The sequence below is a fragment of the Antechinus flavipes genome, chromosome 4 (genome assembly GCF_016432865.1).
Source record: "Antechinus flavipes isolate AdamAnt ecotype Samford, QLD, Australia chromosome 4, AdamAnt_v2, whole genome shotgun sequence".
In the NCBI taxonomy this organism is placed as follows: Eukaryota; Metazoa; Chordata; class Mammalia; order Dasyuromorphia; family Dasyuridae; genus Antechinus; species Antechinus flavipes.
The window spans coordinates 146,867,429-146,884,718 of record NC_067401.1 but is presented as its reverse complement, the minus strand read 5'-3'; the positions used below and the strand labels follow the sequence as shown (position 1 = coordinate 146,884,718).

Genomic DNA, 17,290 nt, shown 5'->3' with positions numbered 1-17,290 from the left:
TATATACTTCATGTAGTGCATAACCCCAGGGACTAAGGTAAAGATTAAAGTATTAGTAGGAACTGGGCGATATTTCTGTCTTTCTGTGACCTTCAACAATGACTGAGTAGGCGATTTTTTTCAGCAAGGGGAAGAGGAATATCTGGTCCCCAGGAAGTTGGTCATAAACATTTGTTTTTACTTCTTTTTTTCTTTTTTTTTGTATCCCCGATGCTTAGCATAGTGCTTGCTACATAGTAAGTGCTTATTGATTGATGGATTTAGACTAGGAAAGCCTCTTTTCCCACTCCAGTCTCCTACTGACTTTGCTTTTGGTCTCTTCCCAGAGCAAACACCAATTATGGAGTAGAAAGGGGGACCCACTGTGCTAACCCCATCCTTTGGTCAGAGCCTTGGCAATAATTCAAGCAGTGGGGGCAGATTTCTGAGTCTATGGGGAAAAAGAAGGACTATTCCTACTTCTCTCTCAGTTTGTATGTTAGGAGGCGGGGATGGGGGAGGCTGGCAGTGCAGAGTAGGAGGAGGGTCGTGGAATGGGAGGGAAGACAAAAGGGGAAAGGAATCCTGGGTGACCCCATTTATTGAGCCACAAACAAAAAACGCTTCTGTAGCTGTACCCAGGATATGGGTTTCCTGGGCTGGGCTGATATGCAAGGAGAACATAGCTATCCCAGGAGGGTTTTCTGCTCTGTGCTAGGAAGTGGTAGCTTGGTTCTAATTCATGGGACATGAAACTAAACTAAACTCATTTGCTTCTGACTCTGACGGCCTCCTAGTTCCTATTTCAAGTTGTACTGAAACTATCTTATGTCCAAGGATTTTTAACTGTCATCCCAGAACATTCTCTTGTTACATCATGGCTGATTTCCCCTTCTTCATCCTTTCTGCCAACCCTGACGATTTCCCCCCTCAGACGACCCTGTTAGTTCCTCTTTGTAATATCCTGAAAGAGAGGAAGCAGACTCACTAGGCCAGGGGTGGAGTGCTTGGCTCTGAAAACTGAGCAGATGCAGATTTAATCAGGTCAAAAACCTGTTCCCTTTCTACCCCAAGCCCTTGAGCTGGGGCAGCTTTGGAATAGAAACAGTGAGCCAAGCTGGGCCAAACGTGGTCTAGCCTGACAGGAGCCAGGATTTGTCCTCTGCTCTCATATTAAAAATGCAAACTGAAGTTTTGGCAAGGCCCTTTCTCTACTAAAGAGTGTGTCGTGTCTGGTCCCCCTAGACTGGTACAGACAGGAAGATGTGCCCCCATCGGATCCCAGGGTACAACAGGGGTACATGATAGAGGAAGAGAAGGATATATTTTGGAGGGAGGGGAAGGAGAGGAAAAGGATCTATCTCAAGGCTAAAGATCATGCTTTCTAGGTCTCACCATCAAAGGGGGGCTCCTATCCAACAAGCAACTTCTTGAGAAGCAGGAGTTCTCAAACAGGATGGAAATGACTTTGGAACATTCTGTAGCCCTCCTCACTCAGCATGGGTAGCACCAAGATGAAACCCTGGAAAAGAGACAGACATAGGGCCCGGCCCCAAGTCAGACTGACATAGATTTCTTGTGATTCACTTACAGAGAACTCCTGAAAGAGAAAAAACTGGAGGGTGGCAGAGGAAGGGAGAGAAAATAGAGAAGTAAAAAAGTGGAGAAAGAGAGACAAAGGGAGGGGCGAGAGGAGGGAAACAGGGAGTGAGAGTAGAGGAGAGAGGGAAGAAAGGAGGGAGGGAGATAAAAGAGAGGGAGAGACAGAGAGAGACAAGAGAGGGAGAGAGACAGAGAGACAAGAGAGGGAGAGAGACAGAGACAAAGAGATAGAGGCGGGGGAGGGGGAGAGAGAAAGCCCAGATTGGGCCACAAAGCCACAGGGACAAATAGTCAGCAAAAGGGCTGGCCCAAGTCCTAGTTAATCTTCACACCTCCTCCAATTTCTACCTAGCACAGTGCTCTGCACATTGAATGTGTGTAATAAATGCTTGTTGAGTTAAAGCAAAATGGGTCAATAGAAGAGTTTGCTTAGATCTTGAGACCGCCTCTTCACCCGAAGCCAAAGTACTGAGCTGCACAGTGAAGAGACAGTGGGATAGAACACATATAACCAGTATCTTTTTTTTTTTAAAGGCAGTTGAAGAATTGGGGGGGTGGGGGAATCTATCCATGGTTCTCAGCCTAGAAGTGTGAGCAATGCCAGGGACCCAGCTAGGAACTGAGGAATCTGTCTTCTCCCACCAGAGTATTTCTGTCTTGTTAGAATGTAAGCTGCCCAAAGGCAGGGACTGATCTTGTTTTTTGCTTTTGCTCTCCAAGTGCTGAATACTTAATAAAGGCTTACTGATGAACCTTCTTAAGCATCTGACTGAGGGGACATAGACTCAACATGCAGAATGAAACAAGGTTATGTCCTAACGTGGGAATTTCTCTGTTGGAAACAGAAAGGAACCACCCTGTTTCTTTGTATCTTTTGAGACCAAACCAGCACAGGAGATTATGCAAATATCAACCCTTCTTCTTAGTCTAAAGTCTTCCTCCTTTATTCACTTTGTGAACTCATATAGTTAAGGAGATCCAGAACTTTTCCACTAACTACCTTCCTCTGTTCCCTCCCTCACCCCCCCAACCCCCCCCCCAAAAAAAAAAAACTCCTCCTCCTAAACCACAAACGCTAAATTTATGCCCTTTCATCAGACTGATCTAAAGGGAAAGAAAGCACAGGAAAACATGAGCCAGCAGCTCCTGAAAACACTTCTGTATATAACTGGTATCATATTGCTTGTTATCTCAAGGGATAGAGAAGGAAGGGAGAGAAGAAGAGAATTTGGAACTCAAATTTAAAGCTGAATGTTAAAACTTAAAAAAAAAAAAGAAATGTAATAGGGGAATATTTAATAAAATAAATAACAATATATTAAGCACCAAAAACAAAACAAAATATCCCCATACTGGCAAGGAACTATTTCCAATGCCAGACTCAAGATCTGACTTCCTCCTGGTACTTGCTTTTGGGAATGCAAGAAATGAAAGCAGCATGTACAGCAGAGAAAAGACAAGAGTCAGGGGGCCTAGATTGCCCTCTCTGGACCCGTTTCCTCATCTATAAAATGCAAATATTGGAGTGAATGATTTATAATGTTCCTTCCAAGTCTAAAGATGCAATAATTCTTTTACTCGGATTCTGTTCCTGTTAAGTCAAAATGCTGATTCTGCATTTGTAAAAGCACTTGAGAGTCAAGTTCCCGTCTTATTTGCCCTGGACCCAAAAAGCACACAATCTTGATCCCAAAGATCCTTTGGTATTACTTTGTTGTTGAGTCATTCTCACAGTCATGTTTTATTCTTCATGACTCTGGGGTTTTTTCAGCAGAGATACTGGAGGGGTTGGCCATTTCCTTCTCCATTTCATTTTACAGATGAGGAAACTGAGGTAAACCATGTTAAGTGACTTGCCCAAGAGTACACTGCTAGGAAGTGTCTGAGCCAGATGCAAATTCAGGAAGAAGAGTTTTTTCTGACTCTAGACCCACTACTCTATCCATTGTGCCACCTTGTTTCCAAGAGGTTGATTATTATGCTTTTCCAATTTACTCTCCAGACAAACCGACTTATTTGCTATTCCTCCATGATAACCCAAATTTCACCTCTGTACCTGAAATATTCTCTCACCTCAGATTTCTCTTAGAACCCCCAAAATCTTCAAGGATCTTGAAGGATCATTTCAAGAACTATCTCCTTTCCAATTCCCCCAATTACTATATATATTATGTATATATATTCTATGTATACCTATTGAATATCTTTTCAAACATATTGAACACTTCAAGAACTATTTCCTTTCTAATTCCCCCAATTATTATATATTTATTGTGTGTATATATATATATTCTATGTATACAGATTGAATATCTTATTATACATATTGAACACTTCAAGAACCATCTCCTTCCTAATTCCTCCAATTACTGTATATTTATTGTCTATTTTACGTATACATATTGAATTCCTCTAATAAAATATAAAGTTCTTTAGAGGAGGGCCTTTTTGAGTATTTTCTTTTAAGACTTGATTCCTTCTCTTCCACCATCCCCTGTCCAAAAAAAAAAAAAAAAAGGCTTGGTTTCCCCATTCCTCTAGGCTAGAAGCACAAGGGCTACTTATGGCCGGACTCCACCACAGACAGGGGCCTTGATGTTCCATTTCTAGGGTGGGCAAGATTCTCTCCTTAGGCAGCTACTCCACCCTCCTTCCCTGGAGCCCAAGTCTCACATGCCAGATGACTTAATGCAGACACTCCTATCAGTACAGCCAGCTGCATCTCAGAACTGTCAAGCAATCCATCAACCTCAGCTTCCCTTAGAGCTGGAATTACAGGTACGAGCTGCCATACCTGGCCTGTTTACTTTTTGCATTTGTATGCTCTATACCTAGCACACAGTAGGCTATAAATAACGAGTCAATCAAAGGGCTGACGATCCACCTGAGGTCCTACCTGTTTCATTAAGCACAGAAGGATTCAAGCATTTCCTTTCTCTGGCAGCCCACATGCTGCTGACCCGGGGAAGACAGTACTTTGGCTCTCGTGTGCCGCTCTGCCCCCCCCTCCCCCCCCACTGAACTTTCCCCTTCCCTTTTCCCTCCCAGCCTGCAAACTCTAACTTACTCTGGGGGTAGCTCTAAGATACTGTCACTAACTAGGACCTCTTGGAAAATTTCTTGGCTTGGCAGTACTTTCTCGGGGGCTGAGCTACTGAAGGAGGGCAGCAGGCGGGCAGGGCACGGGAGGGCATCAGCAGGCGGGCAGGGCACAGAAGCCACCATTGTGTGGGCACACACTGCCCCCAGTGCAGTGAGGTCAGGCAGAAAAGGGCATTCTGGGAAGCCCCCACCTATTTCCCTTGGGCTCTGTTACACTCACTAGGCAGTCAGGAGTGAGGATGGGAACTCTATGTAATTGTGTAATCATCTATGTACTCTTGTATTTTTTTTATTTTTTGCTGGATGGTAATGAAGCAGATTCCAGTGGGATCCAAACAAAGACCTAGATTTGAAGCTGGAGCACCCATGTTCAAGTCCCAGCTCTACTACCTCCTGAACTTGGTTGAGACGTTTAGAATCACAGTACTTTAGACATGGAAAAGAACTAAAAAAAAAAAAAAAAAAACAACAACAACAAACCCATCTTACTATGTCCTTTCATTTTATAGGCAAAAATATCAAGGTGTAGGAAAGTTAACTATTTACCCAAAATGACAAAGATCGTTAAGGGCCAAGATTTAAACTGACTCCAAATCACACAGCATCACTTTCCCCCTTCACCTCTGTGCCTCTGTTTCCCTATCTGTAAAATGAGGCTAATATTGGTACTATTTTCTCTCTACTCTCAAATGAGGCTAATATTGGTACTATTTTCTCTCTACTCTCAAACCTTGATCTCAAAGAATCCTGGTTTCACTGCTACCAGAATGGAGCAAGATAACAGGTAAAACTTACTGTTTAAGGAATCTGAGGATTTAGGTTTATTATCTGACTTTTTGGTTTTAAAAAGTAGTTCTTATTGTTATGGGCCAGAACTCAAAATCTTAAACAAAGGATTCTTACAAGGTACTGAATCAGTGGAATTGATAGAGACAATGGTTCAGTATGATTGATTTAATCCTACAAGGAGATATTATAGGCTAGAACTTGAAACAAGGTACTAAACTAAGTGGAATTGAGGAGACAATGGTTAAATCTAGTTTAGCATTGATTTAATCCTACAACAAATAATGGTTTCCTAGTGATGTAATGATTGGTTTATACTCAGTGTGGAACATAGAAGCAAGAAAGGACAAGTGCATTAGAAGCTCTCCAGGTTGAGACAGATTCATTCCATCGTCCACTTTTGGGATGGCTGGAGGCTGAAGCACAAACCCTTGGAATTTGGAGAGATTCAGAGGCCAGGGAAGGCAGGTGGGAGCTTAAGCTCGAGGAACCAATACTACAGAAGGCCTTCAAGAAAGCTAGCCAAAGCCCCAGGAAAAGAGACCAGATTTTAAAAGAGACAATAAAGGATTGACTTTAACCCCTGGTTACACTCGTGTGGTGATTACTCTGAACTGAAACGAAGGCTGCTCCGAGACCCCAAGAAAACCTTAACAGAGAACATCACATTTTAAAGAGAATATTATATCTTATTCCCATATTGCTGTTCAATAAAGCATTATTAAATTAAATTAATTAAAAATTTCTACCAGTCTTGGAAAAAATCCTATTAATAGGTATTAAGTATCTCACCCTACCATATTCTCAATGGCTTATCTGTTTTTTGCTTTTTAAAAAATCAAACTGTGGAAAAAGTCAATTTTATACATTCATAAATATCTTCTAATGTTTACCATGGATAGAATGCCAACCTAGAGTCAGAAATGGCCTTAGACACTAAGACTCTGGGAAAGTTGCACAATCTTGTTTAACTCAGTTTCTTTATTTGTAAAATAAGCTGGAAAAGGAAATGGCAAACCACCCCAGTATTTCTGCCAAGAAAATCCCAAGAATCACAAAGAATAGGACACTATTGAAATGAATGAGCAGTACAATGTTTACTATCTTTGAGACAAGGTCACTTAACCTCCCCTGTGACTTAATTTTCCTAATCTATACAATGGAAGCTATTGATTTAGATGACTTGAATTCCCTTCCAGTTCTAAAGTGATGATCTATCCCAGTGGTTTTCAAACTTTTGTTCTCATCTTTTTACTATTACAAATTATTGAGGACCTGTCCAAAGAGTTTTTGTTTAAATGGATTATATTTACAGCTATTTGATATATTAGAAATAAAAACTCATTTTGAATTTGTAGACCTTCTGAAATGGTTTCAGAGACCCTCTAGGATTCTCTGGACCACACTTTCAGAACCAATGATCTCTATTACCTGTGGACCATACTCAATGAAGATATTAAATTTTAAAAAAGGATAATACAGATCAGATTAGAGATTCTTTGGGCAAGTTGGATTGGTTCCACTGGAAATTTCCAGTATGATAATCCTACTTTGCCTAGACAAGGCTCAACTTTTAGAAGGGGTTGTGTTGGGAGAGGAGGTGGAATAGAATTTGTATCATTGAGACAGCATCGGTATGGTAGAAAGAATACATAATAAAAAATATATATTAAAAAAAATTATAGAGATGCATTTTTTCCTTTTTGATCAGATTTTTCTTGTGCAGCATGATAAATGTGTAAATATGTTTAGAAGAATTGCATATGTTTAACCTATATTGGATTATTTGCTGTCTAGGAGAGAGGGGGTAGGGAAAAAATTTTGGAACACAAGGTTTTGTAAGGGTGAATGTTGAAAACTATATTTGCATGTATTTTGAAAATAAAAAGCTATTAATAAAACAATAAAAATACTTTATTGCTAAAAAAAATTATAAAGATGAAAACAAAAACAGATTTGAAGTGAAAGGACTGGGTTTGAATTTTATTTCTAAAACTTATTTCTTGTATGACCTTAAGCCAGACTGTTTGTTTACTATTCTGGACCTCAGTTTGCTTACTTGTAAAAGGAGATTTAGAATAGATTGTCTCTGAGCTCTCTTCTAGCCAATAATCAAAAATCAAGTAATCTGATGGTTTATTAAAGGCAAAAGACATTTAAATTTTTCTCTTACTCAACTCCCTTTCCCCAAAATAAAAAGATGAAAAGGGTTCTTATCCCAATAGTGCTGTATGGAATAGAGAAAAATAAGGTGAAGAATTTAAAGAATGTATGAATTCTTTTTCTGTATTTTATTTTCATTATTTCCGTATTTCCCCTATGACTTGTATAATATGTGTAGGCTCATATTTATTTAACCTGAGCTGATGACATTTATCAGTATTTGGCATTTATCAATATTTAGTCTATTAGCTTGACCACTATCTGCTTGATTAAGCCTGAAGGCCTGATTTTCTGTTTCCTAGAAATCAGGAGATTTCCCTGAAACCTTCCATTCCAATTTCTCCAAATAGCAACAACCAATTAGATGCCTCTCCCTCCCCTTCTCAATGCTCTCTTACTTGTGATGTAATTTCTTGTATAAAAGCTATGCATCTTTACTACTTCTCTTTCTTATCTCAAGATGGGACAGCTCATCCTCCGGAGGTTTTTAATAAACAACTTTTCTGCCTTCTACTGAATGAATGATCTCTGAGTAATCATTTTGTATAAGGGTCTTCTACATCCCTCACAGTGCTATTCAATAATGCTGTCAAGCCTATATTTATTTTTTTTCTTAATTAAAGCTTTTAATTTTCAAAATACATTCATGGATAATTTTCAGCATTCACTCTTTCAAAACTTTATGTTCCAAAATTTTTCCCTCCTCTAGACGGCAAGTAATCCAATATATATTATAAACATGACTATGTTTCTTTAAGCTTCATTTTCCTTATCTATAAAATTAGGAGAAGGCAGCTTAAGGTGTGGACAAAATGTTGGGTCTGCAGTGAGGACAACTTCACTTCAAATCCAAGCTCAGACCCTTACTAGCCAGGTGACCCTAGGCACATTGTTTAACACAATTTGCCTCAGTTTTCCCATCTGTAAAATGAGCTGAAGAAGAAAATGGCAAACTACTCTAATATCTTTGCCAACAAAATCCCAAATGGAACCACAAAAAGTGGAACATAACTAAAAATGACCAAACAATAACAACAAAAATGAGAAGGATTGACTAGCTCTCTCTTAAGGTAGCGCCCAGATGTATAATTTGAAAAAAAAAATCAAAGCAAAATATTCCCTTCTTTTTTCAGGTCATAAATTGTATGGCATTGATGGACCACTCAGGAGGCCCTATATAAATTCTGCAAAAAAGACAGGGTGGGCTGGGTTCAAGAAAGCAATCTCCTGATTCTTTCTAGAGGGCAGGACTCAGAAAGTGGTTGGGCTAGCAGCTTTAGTGACACTCCCTGCAAAGCTGGTGAATGTTGCCTCACTCCCTCACCCCGTCACTACTCTATAAGCTCAAGGACTGGAGGAGACCAGATGGCAGACAGAAAGCAGAAGAAAGTACCATGCTCCTTAGGGTAAAAGTCCCTGCCTTGAATTTCTCTTACCCTAAAAGCTATTGCTCATGGGAGAGGAAATTGCAACATCCTGAGACCAGGGCTCCACCAGGTTTGTATGGCCACAACAGGCTCTCCCCACATGACTAACCAGGCGCCAGTACAGCCATAACAAGGGACTAGAGAGGAAAGCATCTGTTTCTCTACCTTGCTATCCTCATCCCAGCCTAGAAAATGTCTGTTTGTCTCTCTTTTCTTCTTCTTCCTCTTCTTCTTCCCCTCCCTCTTCCTCTCTTCCTCCCTTTCTCCCTCCTTCCATCCTCCCTCTGTCTCTCTCTCTGAAATAGGTAAGGCTGAGCACTGAGGTTTTAGATTTGGAAGGAACATTAGGGGTCTATTTTCATTTTACAGAAGTGGACACAAACCCAGAGAAGTGATTTTTTCACAACCCAAGGAAGCAGGGAGTGATAGTAGGGATTACAGAGGATAATCCTCCCTAGCATTAGCATGGGGCTCACTTTAGGAAAACCTGTAAATCTTGATGGAGGAGGAAGAGCAGAAGAGAGGATGTGAACTAGAAGTCAAATCACCTGGAGGGAGCTCCTATATGTCATTTTATATAGTCTTTTCTATTTTTTCCCTTCCCATTTTTTTTTTTTTAATCTACCCCACCTCATCAAGCCTTCAAACTGCAACAATTCACAGTGGCCTTGCTTCAAAGATCAGACATAGCAGCCACATTTTCCTTAGGTTGGCATCCAAGCAGGAAAATGGGCAGGGAAGTAGACAGGTACAAGAACCACCCACTTGGGGAAGCAGGTTTTCCAGGAAAAGGTGGGGCCAGTCAGCCACTCCCAGCCTAGCCAATCTCAACATCTCCAGGCTACCAAGAAAAGCCAGGTAGGCCCGGCTACTGCTAAGTCAGGCACCCACTTTCTCTGAGTATTCAGCTCTCCAGTTCAATTCTCTCCATGGACATCCCAAGTGGGCAGCAGGAGCGCAGATCAGTTGGGTTATGCGTCATGATAGAGATATTTTCCCATCCATCAGCAAGGAGAGAATCCCTCTAAAGCCTTTTTTTGATTAATTGGATAAAAGATAAATTTTTTTAAATTGCCGATTACACAGCTACTATAGAGTGATTGCATATCCTAAATCTATAGAATATAGCCAAAGCAGTTCTTAGAGGCAAATGCATAATACCGGCTGCCTTTTATTAATAAGAAAGAGGAAATTAATTGTTCTTAATAGTAGAACAACAAAGCACTATACGAACAGAACATATGTTTAAAAAATGAAATAACCAAGACCAGAGCAGAGAAAAGAGAAAAATCTCTCTCTCTCTTTTTTTTTAATCATAGTTTTCACTGTCCCTGACAAATATCTAGCTTTATTGAACAGGTTTCATGGCCCACTCAGCCCAGGATATGTTCCACTGATAGTAGAACAAGCAAAGAGGAGGATAATTGCTGTAGATAAATGGATGGAGAATTGTTGAGCTATGGAAAGGGATTTGAACAAGGAGTCTTCCCTCTGTCACTCAAATGATGTGATCAGGAACCCAAAGGGGGAGGGAATGGTGAGGATGGAAATCCAGTCACCTGAAATCAGAAAATGAAAGTACATTGACTTCCAGGCCAGCTTTGGAGCTGGGGGGAAGAGGATGGGTCAGCTGAACTCTTCCGGGACAGCAGCCTTCCCAGAGTGGATGAGGAGTTCTAACAACAGCTCTGGGGATGGCCAGGGAACCTAACCTGGCTGAATCACAGGATGAGGCAGGAGCCCCAAAACAGGTTCTGTCCCAAAGGTAAACATGACTCCCTGGCTGCTTCCCCACCACGGAAACTGAAACCTGACTCCCTCTAACTCCCAGTGGCCTTTCTGGGAACCCAGGCCGTTTTTAGAAAGCTGCAAAGAGGAAGCAGGAGCCGCACCAGCACACACCCACTGAGAACTCAGCAGCAGAACTCAGTTGTGCTGACCTCATGGAGTGGATCCCAGGACCTCCCCTCAGGTTTCCCCCGCCCCCGTAGAAAAAGCAGCTTTGGTCAGATGACTACCCACCCAACACAGCACCCAAGTCATCCAGTCATTCAGCAAAAGAACATCCCTTCCACAGAAGTCGGGTGGGGAGGGCTGCAGGGACAGAGGAAAAGGGCAGGAGGGAACCTGTCTGTCTTATCTCTCCTTCTGGATCCCAGTATTTGCCTTTAGCACACTGCCAGGCACATAACAATTGCTTAATAAGTGCTTGTAAACTAGTTGGGAAGGGAGACGCCTAAGCCTTGGGACTGGAGGTGGCAAGGATTTCCACTTATGGTTAGGGAGATCATAAAAAGGGGGAGGAAAAAAAGCATCAAGGAAGGTAAAGAAAAACCAAAAATCGTCCTTGCTTCCTGCAGGTCAAAGAGTAGCTCTCCCTCCCTTCCCAAGAAAACCTCACATCTACCTTCCTGAGAAAACCCCCGAGAGTCGGCAGGTCTGCATGGCTGTGAAATAAACACACCACATACCCGTCCTAGCTCCCCCGGGACAGACTCACAGGAAGCTCTTCTTGGTCCAAACCACTCGGGAGATGTTCCTCCGGAAAGGGGGTTCCTGATTGGTTCAGAAGTTCCCAGCTCTCCAACATCCCCACTACCTCTCTGTCTGTCGCAGAGACAGGGTCGGAAAGACAATGCCGGTGTACCTGGTCCGGAGGGATGCCCCAGACCCACCTGGTTTTCTATGCTGACTCGGGTCCCTTTGGTCCGTGGCCACAGAGACCCAGGCCCACTCAAGGTACAGAACTCTCCCGAACCCAATTCACACAGCTCTCCTACAATGCTTTGCAAACCACATGTTGCAACTGCAGACTAGAAGGTGGAGGAAACGGGTTAGATGTCAATCTCCTAGAGTCCCAGTAAACAGTGTGAAGGGGGAGGGGAAAAGTAGTCACCTATTTTCACATTGCCCCTTCACTCTGGGCTGTGGCCCAAAACAGCTCAGTCCTACCTCTCCCTCTACCCTAGTGAGGCTGGATATTAGTCAGTTTGGCTTCCCTCAGGTAGACTGTGAGCTCCTTAAGAAAGAAGACTTTTTTTAATTAAAAATTTTAAAATAATATAAAAAAAGAGAAGGGCGGTGGGGATAAGAAACAAAGACTATTTTAACCTTTCTTTGTACTTCCAGTGCTAGGTGTACTGCCTGACACACAGCAGGCATCTAATTAATGCTTATGGACTTCACCTGACTCAGCAAGCACTTGGTTACTGGAAGGTGATACAATTTAGGACACAACCACTCCTCCACAGTACCTCAGACCCAAAGAGAGCCAAGTGCTCGGAGCATCTTAAAAAGATGAGTTTAGATATCAAGATGCCCTCTGTGGACAATTCCTATAGTCTCTCCCCGAGACTCAGCAATTATGTTTTTGTGGTAAAAAGTGGACTCTAGTTCAGATTAAAAAGTAATCAACTAAACTCTCCTCTACTCCCCACTCTGGGTAGCTCAGCGCCCTATTCTGAATCCCTGCAGGATCTTTGGGAACTTGGAAATCTTAAAAATTATTCCAGAGAGGCAGGTAAGGTGGTGCAGTGAATGGAACACTCACTAGTCCGGAAGTCAGGAGGACCTAAGTTCAAATATGGCCTCAGACACTTACTAGCTATGTAATCCTGGGCAAGTCATTTAATCCTGACTGAGTCTACAAAAAGAAAAAAGAAAAAAAAAATATTCCATGAAAGCGATTTTCTCCCTCACTTCTCCAAGCCCATTCCCCCCACTCCCACTACACACATTATCTTGGAGCTGGGGAAGGGCTGCAATTTGCATTATTCCTCTTCTTACTGCCAACAGATCGCCATCTCCAAGAACTTTCTGTGTGGGGTATAACCCAGGGGAGCCTTCCGGATCTTTGGGGCAGGAAGGTGCTCCACACTCAGCCCAAGCAGCCAGGCCACTCTTATCAGTGCCCATCTCCTAGGAAGGAACCTCTACAGCCTTCTTGGGTCTCCTGGTACACTTCCAGTGAGTGACCCAGTGCAAGGTGTGGGAGAAATGGAAATCTGGATTCAACTGCTGTCTCTTGTCACCTACTAGCCACATGACCCTAATCTTAATTTTACCTCTTCAGGCCTCACGTTGCATTTTCTGTAAAATGGATATAATACAGCACTAGCTACCTGAAAGGGTTAATTAATGACTATCAAATGGGTTAACATGGGAAAAGGCTTTGAAATGCCAAAGGTGCCATAAAAATGTAAGATGAGATTACTAACCTAATTAAAACAGCTGTTAACCACAGCAAAGGCAGGCAGTCACTGTCAGTCAACCAGCATTTATTAAGTGCTTACTATGTGCCAGGCCCTGAGCTTCAGTGATGAGGATGTAAAGAAAGGTAAAAAAAAACATGGAGTGCCCATTCAATTGAGGGCAGAGCCAGGGAAAGGGCACAGAGAAAGGACAAATGAAAGGGCCTGCTTTTAAATTCTGGCTTTGCTCCCAGTGCAAATGAAGTCACCTCTCTGGGCCTCAAATCTCATTTACAGAGGAGGGGAAGTTGGACAAGGATATTGTCCTTTCCAGTCCTAAATCCTGATACTCCATACTGTGCTTTTAAAACACTCTTAGAGGCAGTTAGATGTGCAGTGGATGGAGTGGTTCTCAAACTTTTGTTTTCAGTATCTTTAACCTATTAAAAATTATTGAGGATCTTCTCCAAAGTGTTTTTGTTTTGTTTATCTAGGTTATATTTATAGACATTTACCATACTGGAAATAAAAACTATTTTTGAATTTGTAGACCCTCTAAAAGGGTTTCAGAAATCCGCAGGATTCTCTAGACCAAGGGTCCTCAAACTTTTAAAATAGGGGGCCAGTTCACTGCCCCTCAGACTGTTGGAGGGCCAGACTATAGTTAAAAACTTTGTTTTGTGGGCCTTTAAATAAAGAAACTTCATAGCCCTGGGGGTGAGGGGGATAATCATCCTCAGCTGCCACATCTGGCCCGTGGGTCGTAGTTTGAGGAACCCACCTCTAGACCATACTTTGAGAATCACTGGGATAGAGCCTTCGCCCTGGAGTCAGGGGGCCCTGAGTTTAAATGTAGCTTTAGCAGCTGTGTGACCCTAGGCAACTCACCTGCCTCTGATTCTCCTCCATTTTCTCATTTGTAAAATAAGCTGGAGAAAGAAATAGCAAACCACGCCAGTATCTTTGCAAAGAAAACCCCCGTTGGGGTCAAGAAGAGCCAGACATTGACTGACAAATGACTGAACAGTAATAGTTACAAAGCAAGGGCATAAATGCTTTGCCATTCATTCATTTCTTCCCTTAAAAAGAATCTTGCCAAACACATGCACTAAAAAGCTAGTTAACTAGACTTCCCAGAATACTGACTGGGGCTGGTTTCCCAGAATAAGTCAACAGAGACAAAAGAGTCTAATTGAGTGCTAGAGCACCCAAGCAGCCTTCCCGGAGATCCTGACTTGGTCTAGCTACTGCATTAACTCCTTGAATGTTTCCTCAACATGGAGTTAAGGTAGAGGGGAAGTGAACTTCAGTTAGAAAATTTGGGTCTGACTCCTACTATAAAATGGGGATAGGAGACAGTTCGTGGAAAGAGCGGTGGACCTGGAGTCAGAAAGTCCCAAGTTAAAATTCAGATGCTTATTAGCTGTATGATCCTGGGCAGGTCTCGTAACTGTTCCCTCAGTTTCCTGATCTGTAAAATGAAATGGCAAACCTGTCCTTTGCTAAGAAAACTCTAAATGGGGGTCACAAAGAGTCAGACATGATGGAAAGACCTGAAGTACGTGCTTCATTACTGAAAATAACTGGCAGATGTGATTCCCCTTCTCCTCTCCCCAGCTTTTCAGTTTCCTTTTATATACAGTGTTCCCTGTTAGAATGTAAGTTGCTGGCAGGGACCACCTTTCTGCTGGCATTTATATTCCCAGGGTTTAGTACAATGGCTAGCATATAAGGAGCACTAAATAAATAAAACTATTAAAGTTGCTGAGCTAAGCCACTGTCAGTGACAGCTATAAGACTGTGGAAAATGTGAAAGGACCAGAGAAAACCACCTTTTAAAAAAAAAAAAAAAAAAAAAGGAAGAGAATAGAATTTGCAAACTCTAAGCTTCTTTTTGGTTCCTGGGAAAATTCTGTAACAGATCACTAAAGAAAGGGTTGGTGAAGTTCTAGAAAAGGAAAGAACCAGCAAGGCTTTTATCATGCCAAACTAGCCTTTTTTTCTTTCTTCTTTTTTTGGGGGGACAGGGTAGATCGGGGAATTATTCTTCTGGGAAAGATGGAAATTAGTGGAAACTATGATAATACTGTTAGATTTATTTGAAACTGGTTGAATGATCAGCCTCAAAGCAACTTTTAATGGTTTATTATCAACTTGGCAGGAGGTCACCAGTGGAGTACCACAGTGATCTATGCTGGATACCATTTTGTCAAATTTTTTTGTCATTGACTTGGACAAAGCTATTGATAGTAGTCTCATCAAATTTATTGATAAAAACAATATAATAGCTAATAATAAGTAACATTTATATAGTGCTTACTACATCCCAGACACTATGCAAACACTTTATCTTATTTGATCATCACATGCCTGGGAGGTAGGTGCTATTATTATACCCATTTTACAAATGGGGAAACTGAGGCAAGGGGAAAGAATTGGTCTGTTTCTTTTTTAAAAAGACTTGGCCAGGATTATAAGTGTCTGAGGCTGGATTTGAACTTCAATTTCCTGACTCCAGATCCAACACTTTATCCACTGAACCATATAGCTGCCCTAAATGACAAAAAACAAACAAAACAAAAAGGATAGTTACTACATAGGATGACAGTCAAGATCCAAAAAAGCTAGAGCAGGCAAAGTCTAAAAAGATGAAATTCAATATGGACATTATTAAGTTTTATACTTGGGTTAAAAAATCAATTTCACAAGTACGTGATTAGAGAAGCATGATTCAGCAGCAGTTTGTCTAAAAAAGACTAGGGGTGGGGGTGGGGAGGATGTTATACTACAGCAATGCAAGACGGCATCCAAAAAAAGCTAACGATCTTGGGATATATAGCTTCTAAGGAAAAAATTGGTAAGATAGACAACCTGAGTTCATTTCAAAAGAAAATTAATTGAAGAAACTAAGGATGTTTGGTTTATAAGCCAAGAGGAAGTTAGTGGGAAATAATAACCAAGTATTTTGGAGAGTTACTTCATGAGAGAGGATTAAAACTTGTTCTGTTCTCCCCAGAGAGAGAAGCCCAGAGTTGCAAAAAGGCAAACACAAATATCTTTTTTGTTTTTTATTGAAGCTTTTTATTTTCAAAACAGATGCAAGGATAATTTTCAATACTGACTATTGGCAAACACAAATTTCTTACCAATTTATTAACTCTTCATGACCCCATTTGGGCTTTTCTTGGCAAAGATATTGGAGTGGTTTGCCAGTTTTTCTGCAGCTTATTTTACAGATAAGGAAAGTGAGGCAAATAGGGTGAAATGACTTGCTCAGGGTCACACAATTAGTGTCTGAGGCTGCATTTGAACTCAGATCTTCCTGACGCCAGACCCCAGTGCTCTACTTATTGTAGCACCTCACTTTTCCCTAACAATTAGAGATGTCCAAAAGTAGAAGGGGCTGCCCTCAAGAGACTTCTTGAAGCTGAGGAGAGATGACCCCTAGCTGGTATGTTATAGTGTGAAATCCTTTCATGTACAAGTGGGTTTAACTGCTAATGTCTCTTTCACTTCTCAAATCCCATGATTCTGAAATTGGTAAGGGCTGGGAATATAGATTTTGGACTCATGTGAAAAAATAGGATTTCAGTCCATGGTAGTTGCTGAGCCCAAGAAAAGTATACTGAGTATATCAAGAAAAAATAGAGAGAAAAGGACAGGGGAGGCAGAGCCAATATGGAATGGTAAATATCAGTGTAGTGAGCTTCCCTCCGAAAAGATGTAAAAATACACCAGCTCAAATCCTGGTGAGGAAGGCCAGAAAAAGTCACAGTGAGTCACTTATTCAGCCCAGTTTGGCACAGGGAGACAGAAACGTTGGGGAAGGGTCAAGCCCTGGAACATGATGCCTGCAGGAACACTGCAGCATCTTAGGGCATCATGATGGGGACAAGTACCAGTTTTGTGACCCACTACCCAGTTCCAGGTCACAAATCCAAGGCATAGTAAGAAGGACACTTGCACAGAGAAGGGAGTAGCTTCCCTGGAGGTGAAGGCTTTGGTCTGTATATGGCAAAAGATGTTCAGAAGCAAAGTGTA

The 17,290-nt window shown here is 41.6% G+C and overlaps 1 protein-coding gene across 1 annotated transcript in view; it reads right to left on the bottom strand.

Annotated features, from left to right (window-relative positions):
- The window catches only part of RHBDF2 (rhomboid 5 homolog 2), a 45,487-nt gene that overhangs the window by 15,907 nt on the left and 12,290 nt on the right, over window positions 1-17,290 (bottom strand). The window contains exon 2 of the mRNA XM_051994984.1: window positions 1,375-1,501. The gene's annotated coding sequence lies outside the window, so the exon portion shown is untranslated. The remainder of the gene's footprint in view (window positions 1-1,374; window positions 1,502-17,290) is intronic.